This window comes from Haliotis asinina, chromosome 11 (genome assembly GCF_037392515.1).
Source record: "Haliotis asinina isolate JCU_RB_2024 chromosome 11, JCU_Hal_asi_v2, whole genome shotgun sequence".
NCBI lineage: Eukaryota > Metazoa > Mollusca > Gastropoda > Lepetellida > Haliotidae > Haliotis > Haliotis asinina.
Window position 1 is genome coordinate 15,456,851 of NC_090290.1, and position 26,034 is coordinate 15,482,884.

Here is a 26,034-nt window from a genome sequence, read left to right on the forward strand (position 1 = left end):
TCTCAGGAGGACAATAATTTTACAATACTTCAACCCCCTTTGAGGGTACAGCCACTAACAATTCTAGTTCCTAATCTAAACTACCAATCATTAAAATACATTTATATACAGAACATATTACTCAAAATTCAACCAAGAAATTAATTTCCTTTAAAAAACCAATAATTAAATGAGCGCTGACTGTGTTAAAAAGATCCTTAACAGTTTTTACAGAAAAATACTTATCCCTTATGATGGAGAATTCAACGCAGTCAAGCAGGATATGCTTGACCGTGACTCTCTCATCACAAGGGATACAAAACGGAGGATCCTCACCTTTTAAAAGGTATGCATGAGTGTATCTTGTATGGCCAATACGACATCGTCGCAAAATGACTTCTTCAAATCTGGACTGACAACCCAAGTGGGTATAACCAATGTAGGGTTTTATTTCATGTAGTTTATTTATACCTACTTGGATGTCCCACTTCTTCTGCATCAGATCACGAGTGTAAGCTCTAATGCTAGCTTTGTAGTCAGAATAAGGAATACGGAGTGGTGTCACAGATTTGTTGAGTGCTGCCTTAGCAGCAAGATCGGCCATTGCGTCACCGGAAATGCCAACGTGGCTGGGTAACCAACAGAAGACGATGTCGTACTGGCCAGTAGCAAGATCATTATATAATTCAATAATTTCAATTAAAAGTGGATGTTTACAAGAAAGATTTTTAATCGCCTGAAGGCAAGAAAGAGAGTCGGAATAGATTATATATTGTTTATGTTTATGGCGTCTTTGAATATATTTAAGAGCTGTTAATATGGCGTTAGCCTCAGCGGTAAAAATAGAACTGTTGTCTGGTAATCTAGAAGATATTGTTCTGGATCCAATGACAGTGGCACAAGCTACTGCGCCACCGTCCTTGGACCCATCTGTAAATAAGGATTTATAACTGCTATATTTATGTTTCAATTGATTATATTTTTGTTTATACTGTAATTCATTAGTTTCTGATTTTTTAAATGTGGTCAGTGTTAGGTCCACTTGGGGCCTAACCAACTGCCAAGGAGGAGAAGAGAGAAGACGGGAAGGAGCTATATTTTCCAGCTCAATGCCGGCAGCAGCAAGAAATGGTTTAATTCTTAAACCAAGAGGCGGTACAAGCGAAGATTTCATATTGTATAAGTCCTCACACAGAGGACTGAAAACACAGTTATATGCAGGGTTTGACTCACTGGAATATAATTTTGTTACATACTGTAAAGCTAATTTGATACATCGCTGCTCAACAGATGGCTCATCGGCCTCAACGTACAGGCTGTCAACAGGTGAAGTTCGAAAGGAGCCAAGACAAAGTCTTAGACCTTGATGGTGAACAGAATCTAAACGTTTCAGGCTGCTTTTACAGGCTCCACCACATACAATGGAGCCATAATCAAGTTTTGACCGGATCAGTGATCGATAAAGTTGCAGGAGGGTAGCTTGGTCCCCTCCCCATTTAGAATTTGAAACGACTTTCAACAAGTCAAGTGCCTTCAGGCATTTAGTTTTGAGGGATTTGATATGTGGTAGAAACGTTAAATGTGAGTCAAAAATTAATCCCAAGAACTTGGCCTCCTTTACAACTTTGATGGGAGTGCCATCTAGAGATAGTTCTGGGTCCTTATGTGGCTTATATGTTCTGCAAAAAATGTATACAATTAGTTTTGGACTTCGAAAATTTGAAGCCGTTTTCAAGACACCATCTATTTATTTTTTTAAACACAACTGCAGTTGCCGTTCAATAGTATGCATATTTTTACCTCGGCAAGAAATATTAAAATCATCCACAAAAAGAGATCCATCAATTGAATCATTTAAAACTTTTGATAAACTGTTGATCTTGATGCTAAAAAGAGTGACAGATAAAATACTGCCTTGTGGAACACCCTGATCCTGATTGTAATGATCAGACAGGGTAGAACCCACACGGACCTGGAATTGTCTGTCATTTAAAAAGTTGGCAATAAATTGAGGCAAACGACCTCGCAAACCAAAGTCATGTAAATCCCTCAAAATACCATGTTTCCAGGTTGTGTCATATGCTTTTTCAAGATCAAAAAAGATAGACACAGCATGTTGTTTATTAATTAGTGCGTTTTTAACAAATGACTCCAGTCGCACTAAGTGATCGACAGTACTTCTGTTTTTACGGAAACCACACTGTATATCTGTGATAAGATTATTTGTTTCCAAGTACCAAACAAGTCGATTATTTATCATGCGTTCCATGGTCTTGCAAACACAGCTAGTTAGTGAAATAGGTCGATAATTGGACGGATCCGTATGATCACGTCCAGGTTTAGGTATTGGTACTACTATGGCGTCACGCCATGACGGAGTAAAGTTACCCGATGTCCAAATATCATCAAAAATATTGAGAAGAGTTTCTAGGCAGGATTCCGGTAAGTGCTTCAGGAGTTAATAATGTATGTTATCAGCTCCAGTAGCAGTGTCATGAGCTTGATCAAGAGCAGTATGGAGTTCATGAATAGAAAACGTTTCATTATAATCTTCACCATTATCAGAATTGAAATTAATAGTTTTCTTTTCTTCTTGTTTTTGATATTGCTGGAGTTTTGGTACATAATTTGAAGAGGAAGAGTGTTTAGCAAGGGTTTCACCTAGTTTATTAGCAATATCTGATTTATCAGTAAGCAATTGATCTCCATGTTTAAGATGATGGACACTAGATTTAGTACCTTTACCTTTGATTTTCTGGACCATGTTCCATACCTTGGACATAGGTGTCCGAGAATTTATTTTGGACACATAATTTTGCCAAGATTGGCGTTTGTTCTGTTTAAAAGTACGCCGTGCTTTAGCATTTAAAATTTTAAGTTTATTTAAATTATGCACCATAGGATGGCGACGGAAATAATGTTCAGCTTTCTTCCTTGCCTTCCTAGCTTGTTTCCACTCATCGTTGAACCATGGTTTTCTTATGTGTGGAACTATAGAGGAATTTGGTATACACTCATCAGCTATGGAATTCAAATCATCAGAAAAAGATTTAATAGCATCAGGAACGTCAATGAAACGTTCAGGTTTAAGTTTTTCAGCACACAGTGTTTCATATAAAGCCCAGTTAGCCTTTTTAAAGTTTCGTCTTGATGATGGAGGAACATCGGATGGAGTTACAGCTTTTAATATAGTAGGAAAATGGTCACTTCCACAGAGGTCATCGTGGACTGACCATTCGAATTCATTAAGTAGTTCTGAATTTGTGAGTGACAAGTCAAGAGCAGAATAGGTCCCTGTACCAGGGTGTAAATATGGGTTGGAACCATCATTATAAATACATAAATCATTGTCAGAACAAAAGTCCTCCAACAACTTACCTTTAGTGTTTGTAGTTACACTACCCCAGAGTGGGTTGTGCCCATTTAAATCTCCCATTATAATACAGGGCTTCGGGAGCTGATCATATAGAGCTTGAAGATCAGTTCTGGCAAACGTCGAAGACGGAGAAATATAGAGAGAGCATAGCGTAAACGCTACATGTAACGTAATTCTCACTGCAACAGCCTGCATATTAGTATTAAGTGGAACAGGGCTTTGAATAACGTTTTGTCTGACTAGAATGGATGATCCGCCAGTGGTCCTATCACTCGGAGGTGAAAAACAATGATATGCATTAAAATGATGAAGGTCAAATGTATCTGTTTGTTTTAAATATGTCTCTTGGAGACATATCGCTGAAGGTGTGAAATCTTGGACTAATAGCTGTAATTCATGTAAATTAGTCCTCTGTACAATATTATTGGAATAAACTATCTTTTGGGGGGACTTATTGGGGATCTACCCCGCACTCTTTTAGAGGGCGACAAGCTATGTGCCCTAGAATGGACGTTTTCAGAAACGTCCATGTCTTCAAGAGACCCATATTTATTGAACAATTGAATTCTATTTTGTGACCCTTTAGGAGCTCTGCCACTTTGTTGTTTTGAAGCATCAGACTTTAGCTTAGATTTACTTTTAACAGTTTGCTGACTGTCAGCTGTCGATTTAGACTTCGAGAGTGACTGAGATGATGATGGTTTGTGATCAGAAGACGACTTTGAGGTACTAGGAAGTGATTCCTCAGTCTGAGATGATATAGCAGGGTACAAAAGCTGTGGAGAATCGCAATTCACCCATGTCAAGGTAGTTTGGCAGCCTGTGGATGATTTTGTTCTTTTTGAGCTTGACTCAGATGATGTTTTTGCTACTGTAGCATACCTTTCTGGAAGATCAGATCTCTTTACCATTTTTTTTGCCTCGGAAAAGGAGATATTTTGAGTAAACTTTATTCTATTTATCTCCATTTGCGGCACCCGTGGCGAGCCACCTCCTCGTGGTGGGTGCTGGGTAACGCTACTACCCAGCCACATACAATAGTCTTTCCTACTGCACACCTCAGATCCGAACAATAGCTCAACGCTTGCATCACTGCCCTCGCTCACAAGTCCTCACTCCACACTTATCACCCTTCAAATTTAACACTCAACATATACGGCACCCGTGGCGAGCCACCTCCTCGTGGTGGGTGCTGGGTAACGCCAAGAGCTCGCCAACCCCCCGTTGTGGACCCGGGGGCATATTTGGTCCACCAACCCGTTTGCCGTGGGTTGCGGCCCTGTGTCGGTGGAGAAGGGGATCCTGGTGGTTGAGGGCATAGGAGCAGGACCATTGTTCCTATTGCTCAACACACCACTTTGACCCTGACTTCACCTAGACGGGTGGTCGAATGGGCCCGGTTCTATCAATCGGCTGGTCACGCCAGGTCCTGTGCATGGGGATTATTTTTGCACATTTTCATTGTACTGTTGGATCTTGGGTCTTGTTCAGAGTCAGATTTTATTTCTCTGCATCGAGGAAATTGCCTAGAGTCCTATGCCAGAAGGCGGTGGCTCATGGGCCAATCTGGTGATGTTGACCGCTGAATTCTATATGTCTTTGGATTATTGTTATGGGCCGAACCAGCCTGACAACTAATCTTTTGGACAAATATAGCTATTCATGTCATATTTACTGGAGTATACCACCCCTGTATCCCTGGTGTTAGCATCCTGGAGATCCGGTGCAAATTGACACCGTCCTTGTTGACACTCCATGGTGGGTGGGGAGCAGGGGTGCTGAATTCGTATGTTATACCATGTCTCAATACAATTCACCTGGTTCCTGCAAAGCAACTAAACGCAGACATGTAGATGTGCTCTCGTCTGATGAGGAGGTAGCTCCAGATATTTCTGATTCTTGGCCACGGTTTATCACAATTGCATCAGTTGACGGAAGTCCTTTAAAACTAAACCCGTTTGCTATCTCACTGGGCATTAGAGGTGTCTGTGGAGATGTTAAGAATGTCACACGACTACGGACTGGTGCCTTACTAGTGGAGTGTTTGAGGAAACAACAATCAGTCAATCTGTTGGGTTTACAACAATTTGTTAATACTCCCGTTTTTGTTTCAGTGCACAAGACACTGAACACGAGCAGAGGCATTGTGAGAGATGTTGCTCGCTGTCTTTCTGATATGAGCGAGGAGGAAATTGCTGTTGAATTAAAATCTCAAGGAGTCACACATGTAAAACGTTTTTCCAGAAAAGCACAAGATGGTGTCTTTGTTAGAACCAACACCTATCTTTTCACTTTTTCTCAACCTGTAATACCTAAATCACTAAAGGCTGGATATTTCAACATCGGGGTGGAGGTTTATGTACCAAATCCACTCCGATGTTTTAAGTGTCAAAAGTTTGGTCATGGTGCTAAGTTCTGCCGTAGCAAGATGGTAGTATGCTGCCGTTGCACTGGAGCCCATGATAGCTCTGAGTGCACAAATGACCTCAAATGTGCTAACTGCAATGGTGATCACATGGCGTCTTCTAAATCCTGTCCATCGTTTGAATTTGAAGCCCAAATCTTAAGAATTAAGCACACAAACAACATAACCTACCAAGAAGCAAAAAAACTAGTACCATCTCCTGCTCAAACATATGTAAAAACATATTCCGCAGCAATTGCATCCTCCACTCGAGTTTGTAAGACAGTCTCCGTGTCATGTCAGACCGACATCTCCTGGGTCAAGGATGACCAGACTGTACTGCACCAACCCTCTGACATATCTCAGAAAAGTAATATGAAATCAACCACTTCACAAACAGACAATCCTACTCGTGATGTACCATCTCACTCCATGGAAAGTACACATACCGATGATGCAACTTTAACTAGAAAAGAGAAAAAGAAAGTACAGAAAAGACGAAAGGCGCTCACTAACGTGGAGACGCCAACTCAAGTTCTTGCATCTGTTGAGGTTCATAACTCGTATGAACCTCTGGAGATACACGTTCCTCCTTCACAACCAATTCATAGGAGTGAACACTCCTCCCAATCACGATCTCCAGTTAAGCCTCCATGAACACTTCCAATACTATTATTCAATGGAATTGTAGGGGACTGAAGAACAATTTTAATGATATACATTTACTTATACAAGATTTTAAGCCATCGGCATTTTGTTCACAAGAAACATATTTTAAAGAAAACGATCACATCGATATACGACAGTATACTCCATATCACTGCTTTTCTCCTCCTGGGCCGAAAGCAACTGGAGGTTCTTCAATATTAGTGAGACAGGGCACCATTCACAGTCCTGTTCCTCTAAATACCCATCTTCAAGCCGTTGCTGTCCGTGTAACGATGCACATTGTTTTTACATTGTGCTCTCTCTATCTTCCTCCTTCCTTTTCTGTGCAGCCTGGCGATCTGCAGGCACTTTATGACCAACTTCCTAAGCCCTGTATCATCATGGGCGATATGAATGGACACAATCCCTTGTGGGGAGGTACACATACAAACAGCAAAGGTAACATACTAGAACATTTTATTTCTGCCAACAATATCTGTCTCTTTTACGTTGTTGGAGGACTTTTTTCTGACAATGATTTATGTATTTATAGTGGTGGTTCCAACACTTATTTACATCCTGGTACAGGAACATATTCTTCCCTTGACTTATCAATTACTGACTCTACTCTGCTGGGTGAGTTTGAATGGTCAGTCCATGATGACTTGTGTGGAAGTGACCATTTTCCAACTATTCTTAAAGCTATATGTCCATCTGACGTCCCTCCTTTGTCACGAAGGAATTTTACCAAAGCTGACTGGCTTTTGTTTGAATCACTTTCATCCAACAGATTGAAGCCTGAACTGTTTATGGGAGTTCCTGACCCCGTCCAACTCTTTTCTGATGAACTGAACAAAATAGCCGATGACTGCATTCCACAGCTTGTGCCACTGTCATTGGATCAAGAACAATATCTTCTCGAATTCCAAATAACAGTTCTATTTTTACTGCAGAAGCGAACGCCATATTAACAGCTCTCAAATATATTCAAAGACACCCTAAACATAACCAATATATTATCTTTTCCGACTCTCTTTCTAGCCTTCAGGCCATCAAAAATATTTCTTGTAAACATCCACTTTTAATAGAAATAATTGAATTAATTAATAATCTTGCTACTGGCCAATACGACATCGTCTTTTGTTGGTTACCAAGCCATGTAGGCATTTCTGGCAATACAATGGCTGATCTTGCTGCCAAGGCAGCACTCAAGAAACCCGTGACTCCACTTCTTATCCCATACTCTGATTATAAAGCTACAATCAGATCGTACATCCGAGACCTGATGCAAAAGAGGTGGGACACCCAAGTGGGTATGAATAAATTACATGCAATAAAACCTTACATTGATTATACCCACTTGGGTTGTCAGTCCAGATTTGAGGAGGTCATTATGAGGCGATGTCGTATTGGCCATACACGATATACTCATGAATACCTTTTGAAAGGTGAGGATCCTCCGTTCTGCATCCCTTGTGATGAAAGAATCACAGTCAAGCATATCCTGCTTGACTGTGTAGAGTATTCCATCACAAGGGATCAGTATTTTAACTCACGAACTATGCAGGATCTTTTTACTCATACCAGCTCTCATTTAATTATTGCCTTCTTAAAAGAATTAGATTTGTTATCAGAATTGTAAATAGATAAATATTTTATTATTGGTAGTCTAGATTAATAACTGAGATTGTTAGTGGCTGTGCCCTCGAGGGGGGTTGAAGTATTGTAAAATCATTGTCCTCCTGAGAGGGTACGTAAGTCCAAAACATTCTATGTAAATTAATCGTAGTATATTTGTTGTTTTTAATAATGGCTAACTCTCAGTATAATCGCCAACGGCTGAGGGGATGGTGTAAATCCATCTGGGGTCCACGCAGGTAGCAAAGGTACTGTAAGTCCCCATGGCCCCTAGTATGGTGATCTACCTTCAGTTGTTGGCGATCTGCAGCCCGTATTTTATGTTGTATTGTCCGAATAGTGGTAATTGTTTTAACTCTCCACACTAGTTTTAATTGTAAATGTGATGCTCTAGTAGTTTTACTGTCCTTTGACGACAGGATTTTATAATGTATACATATTTCATTTCAGTATCAAAATGTTCTCGTCACGATATGGCTGAAATATTGCCAATGTGACGTTAAGTATTAACTCACTCACTATCTCCATTTGCTCTTTCCAAATTGGACACTGTTTAGAAAATGACGAATGATCGCCTGAGCAGTTGGTGCATTTTTTATAGTCACTGTCACAATCTTCTGTTGTGTGTGTTTTCTCACCACAGTGAGCACACACAACAGACAATGTGCAAGTATTTACACCATGTCCATACTTCTGACACTTAAAACACCTAAGCGGGTTGGGGATGTAAGTGTCAACACTGATATTACAATATCCAGCTCTTACTGATTTTGGAATACTTGGAGAAGAGAAGTGGAAGAGATATGTGTTAGTAGGTTTTGTTTCTGAGTTTATCCGAGTTGTAAATCTTTTAACAAAAGTCACCCCTTGATCTTTCATTTCTGATACGATGTCAAACTCTGTCATATCTGCAAACAATTGATCTCGGTCTCTAACAATGCCTTTGCTCGTGTTCAGAGTCTTGTGTGGAGTAACTGAAACCTGGACTCCAACAAAGAGCTCAGTTGACAACAGGTTGGTTGATTGCTGTTTCCTGCTACATTCTACAAGTAGGGAACCTGAACGCAGTCGTCTGATATTTCGTATCTCACCTGCTATGCCATGTATACCTTTAGATACCGCAAATGGGTTTAATTTGAAAGGTGATTTGTCAAGAGTCTCGATCACTAGAAATCGTGGCCAGTATTCAACGGACGGAATAGACGGTCGTAGTTCATCATCATCATTGTCAAGTTGACGCTTGTTTCTTTTAATGGGGGTTGTGTAAGCCATAGTTACTTTGATATGGTTCATCATCTGAGCTCCCCACCCACCACGGAGTATCACAAGGACAATGCTAAAAACAAGTGGGCCTCCGACTTGCAGCACCAAGGATACTCAGATGATATACTCCAGCAGAAGAATTATAAATAATTGATCTACCAGATTGGCCCATGAGCCACCGCCTTCGGGCATAAGACTCTAGGCAAAATTCATATTATCATATTTCACAATCCAAAACGTTAGAGATCAATAGTAGTGCCAAGAAAATACGAACAATTCAAAATAATATTTGTGCAATGACACATACACAGTCCATGCACAGGGCTTGGCGTGACCAGCCGATTGGTCGAACCGGGCCCATTCGACCACCCGTCTAGGCGAAGTCAGGGCCAAAGTGGTATATTGAGCAACAGGAACACGGTTACAGGTCCCTATTGCCCTCAACCACCAGGATCCCCTCCTCCGCCGACACAGGGCCGCAACCCACGGCAAACGGGTTGGTGGACCAAATATCCCCCCGGGTCCACAACGGGGGTGTCGGCGAGCTCTTGGCGTTACCCAGCACCCACCACGAGGAGGTGGCTCGCCACGGGTGCCGTATATGTTGAGTGTTAAATTTGAAGGGTGATAAGTGTGGAGTGAGGACTTGTGAGCGAGGGCAGTGATGCAAGCGTTGAGCTATTGTTCGGATCTGAGGTGTGCAGTAGGAAAGACTATTGTATGTGGCTGGGTAGTAGGCTTGGGGTCAATCATGTAGCTTGGGGGGTATATAAGGTTTGATTTGAAGATTGTGAGTTGGCAACCAGTTAGAAAGTGTATGTGTGTGAGGTTGGCTGTTTTCCCTATATATTCAGCTGGTGTGAGTATTATGATTTTGTGTTATCTTTTGATTGAATTGTTTATGTATGTATTGAGGTTTAGCTTTCACCTTATATTATGTAACCTTAACTTAGCTGAAATATGTGCAATATTATGGTTGAAGTTTGGAATGTGAAAGAATTGTGATTTATAATGAAATCACAATGAAAGCAGTTAGAATGTCCCTAAGCTGGTATGATGGGGTAATAATGACGTTCAGACAACAGTTATGTGTAAAGTATAGTGATAGTGTGGTATATTAAGTACTGTAAAACAGCCCTGTAAACACATTTTGTATGTGTAAAACCCATATGTTGTGTATGTGTAAAGATACTATGTATATGGTGTGCTTTTTGTATTCAGTGTCCGGGGTAGGTGTTACACCCCGTAAGGCTGTCTCGCCGATCGTGAGAGATCGATATGCCGCCTGTGTATAGCTGAACTGACCTGAGTGTCTGGGGAGCGTGCCGTGCCCCGCCAGGAAGGCTGCACCGTTTGATCATTAGGGATCAAAGTGACATGCCAGCCAAGTGTGTGAAGATTAACACGCACGGGATGGACCCCTAATATACCACAGAAATCATAAACTGTTTGAACCCCTACATATGGTGACATGACAACAACATCGATTGTGATGGGAACAGTGAACAATAATAGACTGATGTGTGCTTTCAATGAATTTTATTGTCTATTCCATCTTCAGTGTAAGTAATATAAGTATATGATTTGTTGTGCGTTTCTTTAAAGACAATTGTAGTGTTGTGATATTGTGAGTTGATGGGAGTGTTGATATGAATGTATGTGCGTATAGTTGGAGAGTGAAGTATGATGGGCATGCATGAGTGTGCAGGGAAAGAGTACGAGGGTGTGTGATGAGGTGAGAATGCAGGTGTGAAGGCGAACCTAAATGGTTTATTGTAAATAAGATAGATTTAGTTAATAAATTGCATTAACGTTTAAATCTGGGGTTTGGTTTTTACTCTGGTATGTGACAGTAATCATGTCATAAAATGCAAGTCGCTTCTTGTTAGTTTGACGATCCAGTTTCTGAGCAATGTATCAGAAATACATTTTAATATTACAATAACAAGGCATATGCACACGTGCATGCATCTTAAATAGTGTTGCATTGTAGACATAGACTATAGACCTTAAACAAAGGCTCACGCTTCAGTGGCTAATGCTAATTACCCGTTTCATTTCTCTCACCTACAGTGTAACCATAGTGCAATGTTTTAACAAGACTTTTTTGTTAGACCCTGGTTAAGTGAAAGAGAACCGGTTTAAATCTCCCAATAACAGGGGATGATATCATTGTCACGTGTCACATGCAATGTACATGAAATAAATACAAGTAAATACGTCACCAGTGGTCACAGGTGAACACCCGGATCACTATTACCAAAAATAAAATATCATCACTATTAACAAAAATTCATCCATAAATCAGAAGCGGAACGTCAACAGGTCATACTGCCTGAGAACATTAAACCTTTCTTCAGTCATTAAAGCTGATATATACGATTTTATGTAGGACACAATTTTCAAGCTGATATTCATGACGATATTTCCAATCTATAGTTTCGAGTATTGATCATTTTAGTCAGGTCCAGTAAATAGTATTGTAGATGCAGCTTAACGCACGTAAACAGAATTAAGCAGAGGTGGAAGTGAGGAATTTGACACATGAAACATACAGGTGAGAAAAGAAAATCTGCAACCAGCTGACAAGATCCCGACAAAATACGTCTAATTGAAATATATATAGATTTATTAAAACATGAAAACAAATACAAATCTATATGCAAAATATCAATGGTTCACAAAAATAAAAAAACAATCATTACATATGTAAACCGACATGCAAAATCCAGGTAAATAATCCAGAAAGTTTACAGATTATCTTTCTAATGTGGAGTAAGTGGACTTCACACATCAATATCAGACAGGAATTCAATGTGGTTCTGTTCACACAATTCAGGTGATATCAATTCTACAATGAAAGCAATTTTGGCAATGAAAGCAATGAAAGCAAAGTCCACGTTGCTCTCTTTCAAAGGCATTGGCTTAAACCGTATCGAACGCTGGACATGTTTGAATCGTGTTTAAAGGAGAAAATCATCTATAATCCATTTCATGTTCAGTTACTAAAGTTATATTTCCTTTTCATATATAGTTTACAAACCTTGTTTTAGAATCATAATAATGAAGTGTTCAAATAAGACATGGTAGTTTTACATGCAATTGGCTGAAGAAATGTGATTATGAACTGAAATTCACTCATTTGTTTGCAGAATACAAAGAGTCGTTTGAGATTAAACCTGTCTGAAATACTTTATGTATGAGAGCAGCATTACGTAGGAGTGATTTAGACATGCCTTTGGAGAAAGGTCAGATGTGTTGATGGTAAATCCCTACTCCACTTAGTATTCTGGCCTAATATGTTGTATTATTTGACACGTCACTGATACCTGGGTTTTTGTTCACGGAATAATGTGATGATGCCGAGACACACTGGCTGGGGCCTTTGAGACATTGTCAGGGGGAACTAAAATACTTTACAAGCTTGGTGTCAAATTCAGTATGGAAATGTTACGGTTATTCAACATGCGGTGCGAGCAACAACATGCCGATATGTTTATTACGGTTATTGCGAATATCAGTTATTAAGGTTATTACGAAACACGCATATGACGGGTATAATGGTATAACTATAGATATAACGGGATAATTCAGTGATCCCTAAATGTTTGTTATAACCATAGAATACAGAGTGAGTGAGTGAGTGAGTCAAATGTCACCTAGTCAGACTCTTAGCCATAGAGTGACGACAAAAGTTATGTTATCTGTAATAAAGGACAGAGACATCTTTGCTTGAATACGCTTCGCTTTCCAATAAACGAAGAAGTTCAAATAATACAATATACACCTGAAGATAGATAACAATGTTATTTTGTTATGCTTATGAAGTGCGGGTAATTGAACACCAGCAACCAAATCCAGTTTGCCTTACTATAGATGAGTACCTACTTCAGCCTTCTCCGTGTATTAAATTTAATTCATAAAGGTTTCGTATTTAACAGTGCCATACAAATTAGTGTTTCATACAACCTGGTTCAGTTTGAAAATTATTTTAACTCCGGAAATTGAACATCTCTAATGGACACATTCAAGAGTGACATTTTCATGTAAAACAAATACTTAAACATAACACATTGTAAAAGGTAATAATAATTGATCTGAGATGTAGCATACATGTACGATTGTAGCTATATAGCTCTATAGTCAAACAAAAATACATAATTGTGATCTAACGCCACTGGGAGTAGCACCGATAAGTATTCTTTTCTGGACTCGTGCTACATACATGCTTGTGTAATACCAGTTATAGACATGAGAAATGCACTTGTTCAGACACGATGTTCACAACGTTCTAACTGTGATGAACCATCAATGAGTCATAATGTCTTCAGTCCATGGAAACGTGGATCATCGTGATCAAGTTTTTGCAATAATAATCCAATCACTTTCGTTTTAACTGTTTCGACAGGTGTTCCATTATAGATATGTGACCTGCGTCACATGCCAATTCCAAACAGTCCATGCTGCAAAGATCGCTCAGTGACAGATCAGCTCCCTCTGAAACAAGAAGATTATATATATCAAAGTGTCCTCTTTCAATTGCAATCATAACTGGTGTCCGTAGTAAAGTCATAGCCCCGCTTCTCCTGTTGATATCAAATGTTTTCAAGGAAAGGAGGTGTTTCACAATAGACATGTTACCTCCCTCACATGCCAACATTAGGCAGTCATGTTCATGTATGTCAGTTAGTGACAGATCAGCTCCCTCTGACACAAGAAGCTTATATACATCATAGTCTCCTCTTGCAGCAGCGATCATAACAGCTGAGCGATTCTCAGACCCGCCTTTCCTGTTGATATCAAAGGTCTTCAAGGAAACAAGACGTTTAACTATTGACGAGTTACCTCCCTTACATCCCAACATCAAGCAGTCACTGTTGTTTCTGTCAGTCAATGACAGATCAGCTCCCTCCGACACAAGAAGCTTATACACATCATAGTGTCCATTGAGAGCTGCCATCATAACAACTGAGCGATTCTCAGACCCGCCTTTCCTGTTGATATCAAATGTTTTCAAGGACAGGAGGTGTTTCACTATAGACACGTTACCTCCCTCACATGCCAACATCAAGCAGTCACTGTTGTACCTATCAGTCAATGACAGATCAGCTCCCTCCGACACAAGAAGATGATATACATCATAGTGTCCATTTAGAGCTGCCATCATAACAGCTGGTCGTTCGTAAAACCCGCCTTTCCTGGTGATGTCAAATGTTTTCAAGGAAAGGAGGTGTTTCACAATAGACACGTTACCTCCCTTACTTGCCAGCATCAAGCAGTCATTCCTGTAGTTATCCCTCAGTGACAGATCAGCCCCCTCCGACACAAGAAGATGATATACATCATAGTGTCCACTTGCAGCTGCTATCATAACAGCTGACCGTGTCTTGCGGTACTCTCTCCTGTTGATATCAATTTTTTTCCAGGAAAGGAGGTGTTTCACTATAGACACGTTACCTCCCTTACTTGCCAGCATCAAGCAGTCATTCCCGTAGTTACCCCTCAGTGACAGATCAGCTCCCTCCGACACAAGAAGATGATATACATCATAGTGTCCTCTTTCAGCTGCCATCATAAGTGCTGTTTGCCCAAACCTTCCCACTCGCATGTCTACGGTTATGTCTTTCCGTGTCAGCAAATATTCAACAACTGATGTATGGCCCTTAGTACTACCTATGTGAAACGCATTCATCTTGCTACGCCTAGTCATGATTGTTAAATCGGCTTTATGTGAAACAAGAAGTTTGAGGATTTCCAATTGCCCTGACACAGCACATAATATGGCGGGGGTATTTCCATCTTCATCACCAACATCGATCAGATGTGGAAACTGTTTAACAAGAACTTTCACTATATCTTTGCTTCCTGACTTACATGAATGATGGAGACAGTTGCAATGTCGATTGTCTGTGGCTGAAACATCAGCTCCTTCTTTCAGTAGGAAGTTGAACACATTCAACTGTCCCGCCTCAGCAGCAATCATCAGCAGTATTTTATGGCCCTTTGTCCTGTGGTCTACATCAAATCTCTCACGCTGTTTGAGTACAGCAGCAAGACGCTGAAGATGCTGGAGATTGCCAGTCTGTATACAGCCTATGATGCTATCGTAGAAGTCAGTGACAACAGAACTTGAAAGTTCTTCCTCTCTACACACCAAGGACAACACATGGTCAAACAAGGAATGGTTAATTAAAAGTGAGACCCAATACAGAAAGCACGCACGCTTTTTCAGCCCAGCAGCAAGACGTTGAAGATGCTGGAGACTGCCAGTCCGTATACAGGCTATGATGGCATCGTACAAGTTAGTGACAACAGAACTTGGAAGCCCTTCCTCTCTACTTATCAGGGACAATGAATGTTCAAACAGGGAATGGTTAGTTGAAATTGAGACCCAATACAGAAAGCATTCACCAGAGGTCGTATCTTTTCTGTGAACTGCATCTGGCAGGTCTGACTTAATTTGTGCCAAGAAGGAGGAAGCCATTTGGTCGTTGCTGAAAACAGGGTGACCGACTGTCCATCTAAAACACCCTTCTCGGACACCTTGCACCAGTCTGGTAATCACTAATGGATGTAGGTTGGAAGTGATGTAGATCATGTTTGTGACATCATCGGTGTGGCTTGACTGAAAGCCATCATCCTTGTTAAGTCTGACTCTTTCATACAGGAACTGCAGAGAACAATGTTCAAGTAACAACACTTCATTGAGATGGCTCAAAGCACATGCTGTGGCGTCGTGAATAGATGGATGAGAGAAGGAGGCTACATGATTCTCCACTGTACAGTAGGTGCCGGTAAAGTTCCTGATCTCCTTCCCGATGTCTGTACGAGTGCAGGATGCTATCTCCTCCCTTACAACCTGAAACAATGCTGCACATTGTGTCCCCGACTTGAAGGAGACAAGATCCAACTTTCCCCCAAACAGGACGAGGAGAACGAGAGCTGCCGATCTGCTGCTACCTTCACGGATTATGGTGTCAAGGTCATCTCTCAGATAGGTCACGGGCTTCAGAAAGAAGGTAGTAATATTGTGCATCTGGAGGGCTGGGTTGGTACAGTAAAGTTGACAAATGAGTGGAAACCCAAACATGTTGTCATGCAACTGTGTAATTGTGTTCTTGTCCTGACTGGAGACATCACACATTTGATTTCTTTTCAAGAAGGAATTTATTATAGATTCCCTTTCCTTAGTGGTCAGTGTAGTTGTGGTCATATCAATGACACTCTCAAGTTTGAAAATGTTGATTTTGAACTGGTGAAGTCTGTTACATCCTTCATTCCAGTTGTATGTTCTAGAGGTGAAAATGAAGCGGAGCTTGTAGAGGATTTTTGGATCTGCATCAGGCAAAGTCTCCTTTGTCTTCTCGCCTGCATTCATATTTTTCTGCGCTCTCTTCTTCTTGTCCTGTTCTTCCTTTTGGACTGAAATGTTTACTAAAGAATTAGCCAGGACGGTCAACACTTTCCTGATTTTCTGCAGATTGGACGGAAATGAAACAGAACCAAATATATCATCAAATACAATTAGCATGTGACACTGTCGCTGAATAATTGTGTCTACCTGAAACTCTTCAATGTTATCAACAAACAGAACTTCGTATTTCTTTGGTAGATATTTCTCACATATCTTGAGAGCAATGCTTGTTTTCCCATCGCCAGGTGCTCCACAAACTGTCACATGGCTGTGTCTTTTCAATCGTTCTTCTGTTTCATGGAGTGTGCCAACTTCCTCAAACACTTCATTTAGCTGCCTGATCCTGATGCTTAGAGAAGCTGAAAAAAAGAGAGAGAACACGTCTTCTCAAATATTTAAACACCAGAAGGATTGAGATTTTAAGAAAAATAGAAGGGAACGTTACGTTTGCAATGATACTTACAAGCGATTGTACAGTTTCCCATAAGGCTTGGGCAGTAAATGGGAGTAATCAAAATGGCACTCAACATGTCTTAAAGCAGTGAAAAAATCTATCTACAAAAGTAATGCAGCAAATCAGGTTAAATAAAAGTAAGATCCATTCGTAATCACAGAGATAGAAGTTTTCGCTATGTGGCCGTTCACTAACAGTTACCTTGTGATAAACAGCCACGATGTCCGGGACTCCCGTCTGAAGTTTGAGATGAGTTGGACAGATCATACTGGCATACTGAAGAACCTGGATCACGAAACAACATTTGTTTGAGTTAGCAGGTGACAGTGGGTTACTGAGCATCCTAGAACAAGAAACGAAACTTGAACGAGTTGGTCAGGTGATTGTGCAATATGGAACATCCTGGAACAAGAAACGAAACTTGAACGAGTTGGTCAGGTGATTGTGCAATATGGAACATCCTGGAACAAGAAACGAAACTTGAACGAGTTGATCAGGTGATTGTGCAATATGGAACATCCTGGAACAAGAAACGAAACTTGAACGAGTTGGTCAGGTGATTGTGCAATATGGAACATCCTGGAACAAGAAACGAAACTTGAACGAGTTGGTCAGGTGATAGTGCAATATGGAACATCCTAGAACAAGAAACGAAACTTGAACGAGTTGGTCAGGTGATTGTGCAATATGGAACATCCTGGAACAAGAAACGAAACTTGAACGAGTTGGTCAGGTGATTGTGCAATATGGAACATCCTGGAACAAGAAACGAAACTTGAACGAGTTGGTCAGGTGATTGTGCAATATGGAACATCCTGGAACAAGAAACGAAACTTGAACGAGTTGGTCAGGTGATTGTGCAATATGGAACATCCTGGAACAAGAAACGAAACTTGAACGAGTTGGTCAGGTGATAGTGCAATATGGAACATCCTGGAACAAGAAACGAAACTTGAACGAGTTGGTCAGGTGATAGTGCAATATGGAACATCCTGGAACAAGAAACGAAACTTGAACGAGTTGATCAGGTGATAGTGCAATATGGAACATCCTGGAACAAGAAACGAAACTTGAACGAGTTGGTCAGGTGATAGTGCAATATGGAACATCCTAGAACAAGAAACGAAACTTGAACGAGTTGATCAGGTGATAGTGCAATATGGAACATCCTGGAACAAGAAACGAAACTTGAACGAGTTGATCAGGTGATAGTGCAATATGGAACATCCTGGAACAAGAAACGAAACTTGAACGAGTTGATCAGGTGATAGTGCAATATGAAACATCCTGGAACAAGAAACGAAACTTGAACGAGTTGGTCAGGTGATAGTGCAATATGGAACATCCTGGAACAAGAAACGAAACTTGAACGAGTTGATCAGGTGATAGTGCAATATGGAACATCCTGGAACAAGAAACGAAACTTGAACGAGTTGGTCAGGTGATAGTGCAATATGGAACATCCTGGAACAAGAAACGAAACTTGAACGAGTTGGTCAGGTGATTGTGCAATATGGAACATCCTGGAACAAGAAACGAAACTTGAACGAGTTGATCAGGTGATTGTGCAATATGGAACATCCTAGAACAAGAAACGAAACTTGAACGAGTTGATCAGGTGATTGTGCAATATGGAACATCCTGGAACAAGAAACGAAACTTGAACGAGTTGATCAGGTGATTGTGCAATATGGAACATCCTGGAACAAGAAACGAAACTTGAACGAGTTGGTCAGGTGATTGTGCAATATGGAACATCCTGGAACAAGAAACGAAACTTGAACGAGTTGGTCAGGTGATTGTGCAATATGGAACATCCTGGAACAAGAAACGAAACTTGAACGAGTTGGTCAGGTGATTGTGCAATATGGAACATCCTGGAACAAGAAACGAAACTTGAACGAGTTGATCAGGTGATTGTGCAATATGGAACATCCTGGAACAAGAAACGAAACTTGAACGAGTTGGTCAGGTGATTGTGCAATATGGAACATCCTGGAACAAGAAACGAAACTTGAACGAGTTGGTCAGGTGATAGTGCAATATGGAACATCCTGGAACAAGAAACGAAACTTGAACGAGTTGATCAGGTGATAGTGCAATATGGAACATCCTGGAACAAGAAACGAAACTTGAACGAGTTGATCAGGTGATTGTGCAATATGGAACATCCTGGAACAAGAAACGAAACTTGAACGAGTTGGTCAGGTGATAGTGCAATATGGAACATCCTAGAACAAGAAACGAAACTTGAACGAGTTGATCAGGTGATAGTGCAATATGGAACATCCTGGAACAAGAAACGAAACTTGAACGAGTTGATCAGGTGATAGTGCAATATGGAACATCCTGGAACAAGAAACGAAACTTGAACGAGTTGATCAGGTGATTGTGCAATATGGAACATCCTGGAACAAGAAACGAAACTTGAACGAGTTGGTCAGGTGATTGTGCAATATGGAACATCCTGGAACAAGAAACGAAACTTGAACGAGTTGATCAGGTGATAGTGCAATATGGAACATCCTGGAACAAGAAACGAAACTTGAACGAGTTGGTCAGGTGATAGTGCAATATGGAACATCCTGGAACAAGAAACGAAACTTGAACGAGTTGGTCAGGTGATTGTGCAATATGGAACATCCTAGAACAAGAAACGAAACTTGAACGAGTTGATCAGGTGATTGTGCAATATGGAACATCCTGGAACAAGAAACGAAACTTGAACGAGTTGATCAGGTGATTGTGCAATATGGAACATCCTGGAACAAGAAACGAAACTTGAACGAGTTGGTCAGGTGATTGTGCAATATGGAACATCCTGGAACAAGAAACGAAACTTGAACGAGTTGGTCAGGTGATTGTGCAATATGGAACATCCTGGAACAAGAAACGAAACTTGAACGAGTTGGTCAGGTGATTGTGCAATATGGAACATCCTGGAACAAGAAACGAAACTTGAACGAGTTGGTCAGGTGATTGTGCAATATGGAACATCCTGGAACAAGAAACGAAACTTGAACGAGTTGATCAGGTGATTGTGCAATATGGAACATCCTGGAACAAGAAACGAAACTTGAACGAGTTGGTCAGGTGATTGTGCAATATGGAACATCCTGGAACAAGAAACGAAACTTGAACGAGTTGATCAGGTGATAGTGCAATATGGAACATCCTGGAACAAGAAACGAAACTTGAACGAGTTGATCAGGTGATTGTGCAATATGGAACATCCTGGAACAAGAAACGAAACTTGAACGAGTTGGTCAGGTGATTGTGCAATATGGAACATCCTGGAACAAGAAACGAAACTTGAACGAGTTGGTCAGGTGATAGTGCAATATGGAACATCCTGGAACAAGAAACGAAACTTGAACGAGTTGGTCAGGTGATTGTGCAATATGGAACATCCTGGAACAAGAAACGAAACTTGAACGAGTTGATCAGGTGATTGTGCAATATGGAACATCCTGGAACAAGAAACGAAACTTGAACGAGTTGGTCAGGTGATAGTGCAATATGGAACATCCTGGAACAAGAAACGAAACTTGAACGAGTTGATCAGGTGATTGTGCAATATGGAACATCCTGGAACAAGAAACGAAACTTGAACGAGTTGGTCAGGTGATAGTGCAATATGGAACATCCTGGAACAAGAAACGAAACTTGAACGAGTTGATCAGGTGATTGTGCAATATGGAACATCCTGGAACAAGAAACGAAACTTGAACGAGTTGGTCAGGTGATTGTGCAATATGGAACATCCTGGAACAAGAAACGAAACTTGAACGAGTTGGTCAGGTGATTGTGCAATATGGAACATCCTGGAACAAGAAACGAAACTTGAACGAGTTGATCAGGTGATTGTGCAATATGGAACATCCTGGAACAAGAAACGAAACTTGAACGAGTTGATCAGGTGATTGTGCAATATGGAACATCCTGGAACAAGAAACGAAACTTGAACGAGTTGGTCAGGTGATTGTGCAATATGGAACATCCTGGAACAAGAAACGAAACTTGAACGAGTTGATCAGGTGATTGTGCAATATGGAACATCCTGGAACAAGAAACGAAACTTGAACGAGTTGGTCAGGTGATAGTGCAATATGGAACATCCTAGAACAAGAAACGAAACTTGAACGAGTTGGTCAGGTGATTGTGCAATATGGAACATCCTAGAACAAGAAACGAAACTTGAACGAGTTGGTCAGGTGATAGTGCAATATGGAACATCCTAGAACAAGAAACGAAACTTGAACGAGTTGATCAGGTGATTGTGCAATATGGAACATCCTAGAACAAGAAACGAAACTTGAACGAGTTGGTCAGGTGATAGTGCAATATGGAACATCCTAGAACAAGAAACGAAACTTGAACGAGTTGGTCAGGTGATAGTGCAATATGGAACATCCTAGAACAAGAAACGAAACTTGAACGAGTTGATCAGGTGATTGTGCAATATGGAACATCCTGGAACAAGAAACGAAACTTGAACGAGTTGGTCAGGTGATTGTGCAATATGGAACATCCTGGAACAAGAAACGAAACTTGAACGAGTTGGTCAGGTGATTGTGCAATATGGAACATCCTAGAACAAGAAACGAAACTTGAACGAGTTGGTCAGGTGATAGTGCAATATGGAACATCCTAGAACAAGAAACGAAACTTGAACGAGTTGGTCAGGTGATTGTGCAATATGGAACATCCTGGAACAAGAAACGAAACTTGAACGAGTTGATCAGGTGATTGTGCAATATGGAACATCCTGGAACAAGAAACGAAACTTGAACGAGTTGATCAGGTGATTGTGCAATATGGAACATCCTGGAACAACAATCAGCGTTGAAGGATTAGAAGAGATTTCAGGGAGATCGTGACCATTTTGGTGCAAGAAAACGTCATTGAAGCAATGGGACAGATATTACTGAGATACTGGACAAATATACGAAGCTGAAGGAAATATACTGAACATCATTGAAAACGCACTACCTGTAAATTTTGAAATAAGGCAATAGAATCTTTTGGAAATGGAAAAGTAATGGTGGGAATTTTGATAATAACACACTAGATCGTAAATAACGCTCTACAGTAAAAAACGGATCGTTCGAACACATCATCGAACACATCACATGAAAACAACAAAATTCATGCACATCACACACGAAGGGCACAAATTGCATGCAGAAAGCATGCTGTTCAGGGGTATAAATGACCTTCGGCACAAAACCGTTCTCAATTTCGCAGTACTTTCGTAAGTAAAGTTTTTTCGCCATGCCAAGATTGTCACCAGAGGAACGAGAACAGGCCTTGGGTATGTTGCAGGTCGGCGCTTCAAGCAGAAACATTGCACGACGATTTGGGTGTCATCATTCGACCATTCTGAGGCTTGCTAACAGATACCAACAAACAGGAACCAGCAGGGACCGGCAACGCCCAGGTCAGGCACGTGTTACCACCCCTCGTCAAGATCGAGACATTGTACGGCGCCATATTCGGGATCGAACCTTGCCCGCTGCCAGAACCGCCAACGCTGTCCTGGGTCGACGTGGTTTGATCAGCGCTTCCACCGTCCGACGCCGTCTCCGTGCGGCAGGGTTACGTTGTCGACGCCCTTACGTTGGACCCATCCTGACTGACAGGCATCGCCGTGAACGCCGACAATGGGCTGAACAGCATCGTGTGTGGTTGTTACGACGTTGGCATGGTGTGGTGTTCTCCGACGAGTCGCGTTTTCACTTGCGAAATGCTGACGGGCGTCTACGGGTATGGCGTCGACGGGGTGAACGTTATCATCAGGATTGTGTTGTGCAAACCGATCGGTGGGGTGGAGACAGCATTATGGTGTGGGGAGGGATAAGTTATCACCACAGAACCGCTCTGATTGTTTGTCGTGGCAGAGTGAATGCCGTTTACTACCGTGACAACACTCTTCAGAACAACGTCGTTCCCTTCTTTCACCAGCATCAAGATCTGCACACATTTCAACATGACAATGCACGAGCCCACACTGCACGTGTTTCGATACAGTATCTGGCTAACAACAACATTCCTCTACTTCATTGGCCTGCATTGTCACCAGATTTGTCACCCATCGAACACTTGTGGGATTACATCGGCCAACGCCTCGCACGTCGTCCGCAGATCAACAACCTTGGGGAACTCGACAATGCCTTGCAGCAAGAGTGGAATGCAGTGCCTCAGGACTTTATTCAGAGACTTATCCGTTCAATGAGGAGACGTTGCACAGCTTGTGTTGCTGCTAACGGGGGTCATACACGCTACTGACTTTCCATTTTGACCCCATCTTTATTTCATTGTCAGCTGCATTAAATCTTCACTGTTTTGCTTGATTGTTTTTTGCTTCTTTTCTTTATCAAACATTGGTCTACACAAATATGTAAAATTTACATAGATTGCTCACTTCTGCTCTTAGAAATCCACAATTTTAGGGGTGGTGCGTTTTCAATGATGTTCAGTACTGAAAAAGATTTATGAGAATAAGCTGATAATGTTCTTAAAGATTCAGGTATGATTCAACATTTGATCCATCCGAGCTATTAGGCCGACTGATAACGAGCAATAACACCGGATATAAACTCAAGCTTTCACCATAAAACCTTTGGTAACAGTATGAAACTACATACACATTTGTGTCCTTACATGTTTGAAGATAATCGCTAATGCTTACCGTTATCTTTTGCTACCCTTTAATGTCATGCAAGCAAACTTACATCACACTCCATACTAAAGTTTGACTTAAGTTTGACATGTGTGATGACAGTGATGACATGTGTGAACAATAATCCTTCACCACATCAGAGATATTCAGTGACGTTACATTTAATCCTACTTTGCACTGGGTGGTCAGCAGGAACTGTACTCGTTGTGATATAAAAACGACAGCACTAAATCAAACTCTAATATTTGGTGTAATTTACCTTTAATTACATTACACTATCTTACCTTTCTAACTTTCTATAACATTCAACCTCAGTCAAACAATCTACTGCCTAAAGACACAATCACTAACTGACAATCTCAAGGCGTGCTGCTTAATCAATGTATCGATACGAACTAACTACAATTTCAGTCCGATCCCCGCACATGGCGAAAATGCATGTCTTTTTCATGCTCGAGCACTCCGCGAAGTAAGGTGTTTTCAGGTGTTTTCAACCGTTCGGAAGTACACAAACTGAAACGCAACAACCTGTCTGATAAACAGAATAATGAGTTCTATGAATAAACCATGATGAACAATACGTTTGTGTGGACAATCCTTTTGTCCACTGGGGTTTGGCAGATGCTCTACCCAAGTACATCATTATAGGAAAAATATGCTGGAACAATACAGAATCAGTGATAGTAGGGAAAGATTTACCGAGGTAGTTGTGTGTGGTTGTAGAAACAGACTGAAGTCTCTGCTGCTGGTTATCCTCCGGAATTACCACCGGATTATGTGTTGTTGAGGAAGGACTGAGTTGTCTCCCCTCTTGTTGACTCACTTCTCTTGCTGCCGGAGAATCTGTTGCTGCTCCGGCCATGCCACATTCTTCCTTTGATGTAGGGTTGTGTTGTCTCCCCTGCTGTTCACCCTCTCTTACCACCTGAGTGTCTGTTGATGGTCCGGTTAAAGCATCTTCCTGCGTAGAGGAAGGGTTGGATTCTCTTCCCTGCTGTTGAGTCCCTTCTATTACCGCCTGAGTGACTGTTGATGGTTTGGCCACAGAAGCTTCTCGTGTTGAGGACCGATTAGATTGTTTCGGCTGATGCTGACTTTCCCCTCTTACCACCGGATTTTCTGAAGGCAACAGTGATTTCATGTCAATAAAGTCTCCTCGGTCAATTTTGTGCTTCACACTCTGTCTCACATGAAAGTTTATGGTATCGATAGCCCAAAAGTTTAGTTGCAGATTTAGTAGCTTGTCAGCCTTAACCAGTATTGTGGGATTTGGAAGAGGTTGGGTGGGTGTGTTGTGGAGGTGTTTGCGGTGATTGTATGGCAACCGGTGACTGGTCATGATGCAGGATAAGCATATCAGGACATATATTAACGTGATTAAATGGCGACATACCTTGCACGCTGCCTGACGGGACCAGATGAGGGGTGGTCGTGGAGCTGGCTGCAACTGTTGGAAGGTCCTCTGGTTTGGATGCCTGACTGATCTGGAGGGCAATGCTCCTAGGGTTTGCACCAGAAGTGTGTATCCCATTCGCCCGTCGCTTGGCCGCCTCCGCCCGTACCTTTAAGATGCTATAGTTCCCAACCACTTTCCTCTTTGGTGGCATGACGATGACGAGCACGTGGCACGAGACCCAAAGTTCTAATACAAGGGAGAGAATGGCGTTGAAGGCAATCGAGCGGAAAGCGAACACAAATTATCGACGAATCAAGGGACTGTACATGCAGAATTTCGAGATAATTTAGTTAAAACCGAAAGAGACAGGTAAGGAATAGAAAGGGAGCAGAAGTGTTGTATGCCAGCCGAAGTGGCATCATCCAAGAAATGATGTAGCTGTGATGGTTTGTAAAATGACACAAGACCAGGATGGTGCCTCTATGCAGAGTAAGTATGAGTTCAAAGTTATGCAAAGGAATTGTAAATGCTGCCGAGAAAGCTAGTTAATACAAAATATCATTACCCCTTTCTATTACCGCTGCAGTGATGCTACGGCCACAGCACTTACTTGTTGATGAAGGGTTGGATGACCTCTCCTACAGTTGCCTCCCTTTTATTAGAGCACCATCTTGTGATCGTGTCGACGGCAGTGTGTATTCAATGTTCTAGTGCTGGTTCCTGTAAATTACAGACCATGTGCCTGTTTCCAGTCCAGTCACGGCGCCATCTGTTGATGTC

At 41.3% G+C, this 26,034-nt stretch overlaps 1 pseudogene; it reads right to left on the reverse strand.

Annotated features, from left to right (window-relative positions):
• The window catches only part of LOC137255257 (uncharacterized), a 285,609-nt pseudogene extending 260,194 nt beyond the window's left edge, over positions 1–25,415 (reverse strand).
• Positions 25,416–26,034: the final 619 nt, after the last annotated feature.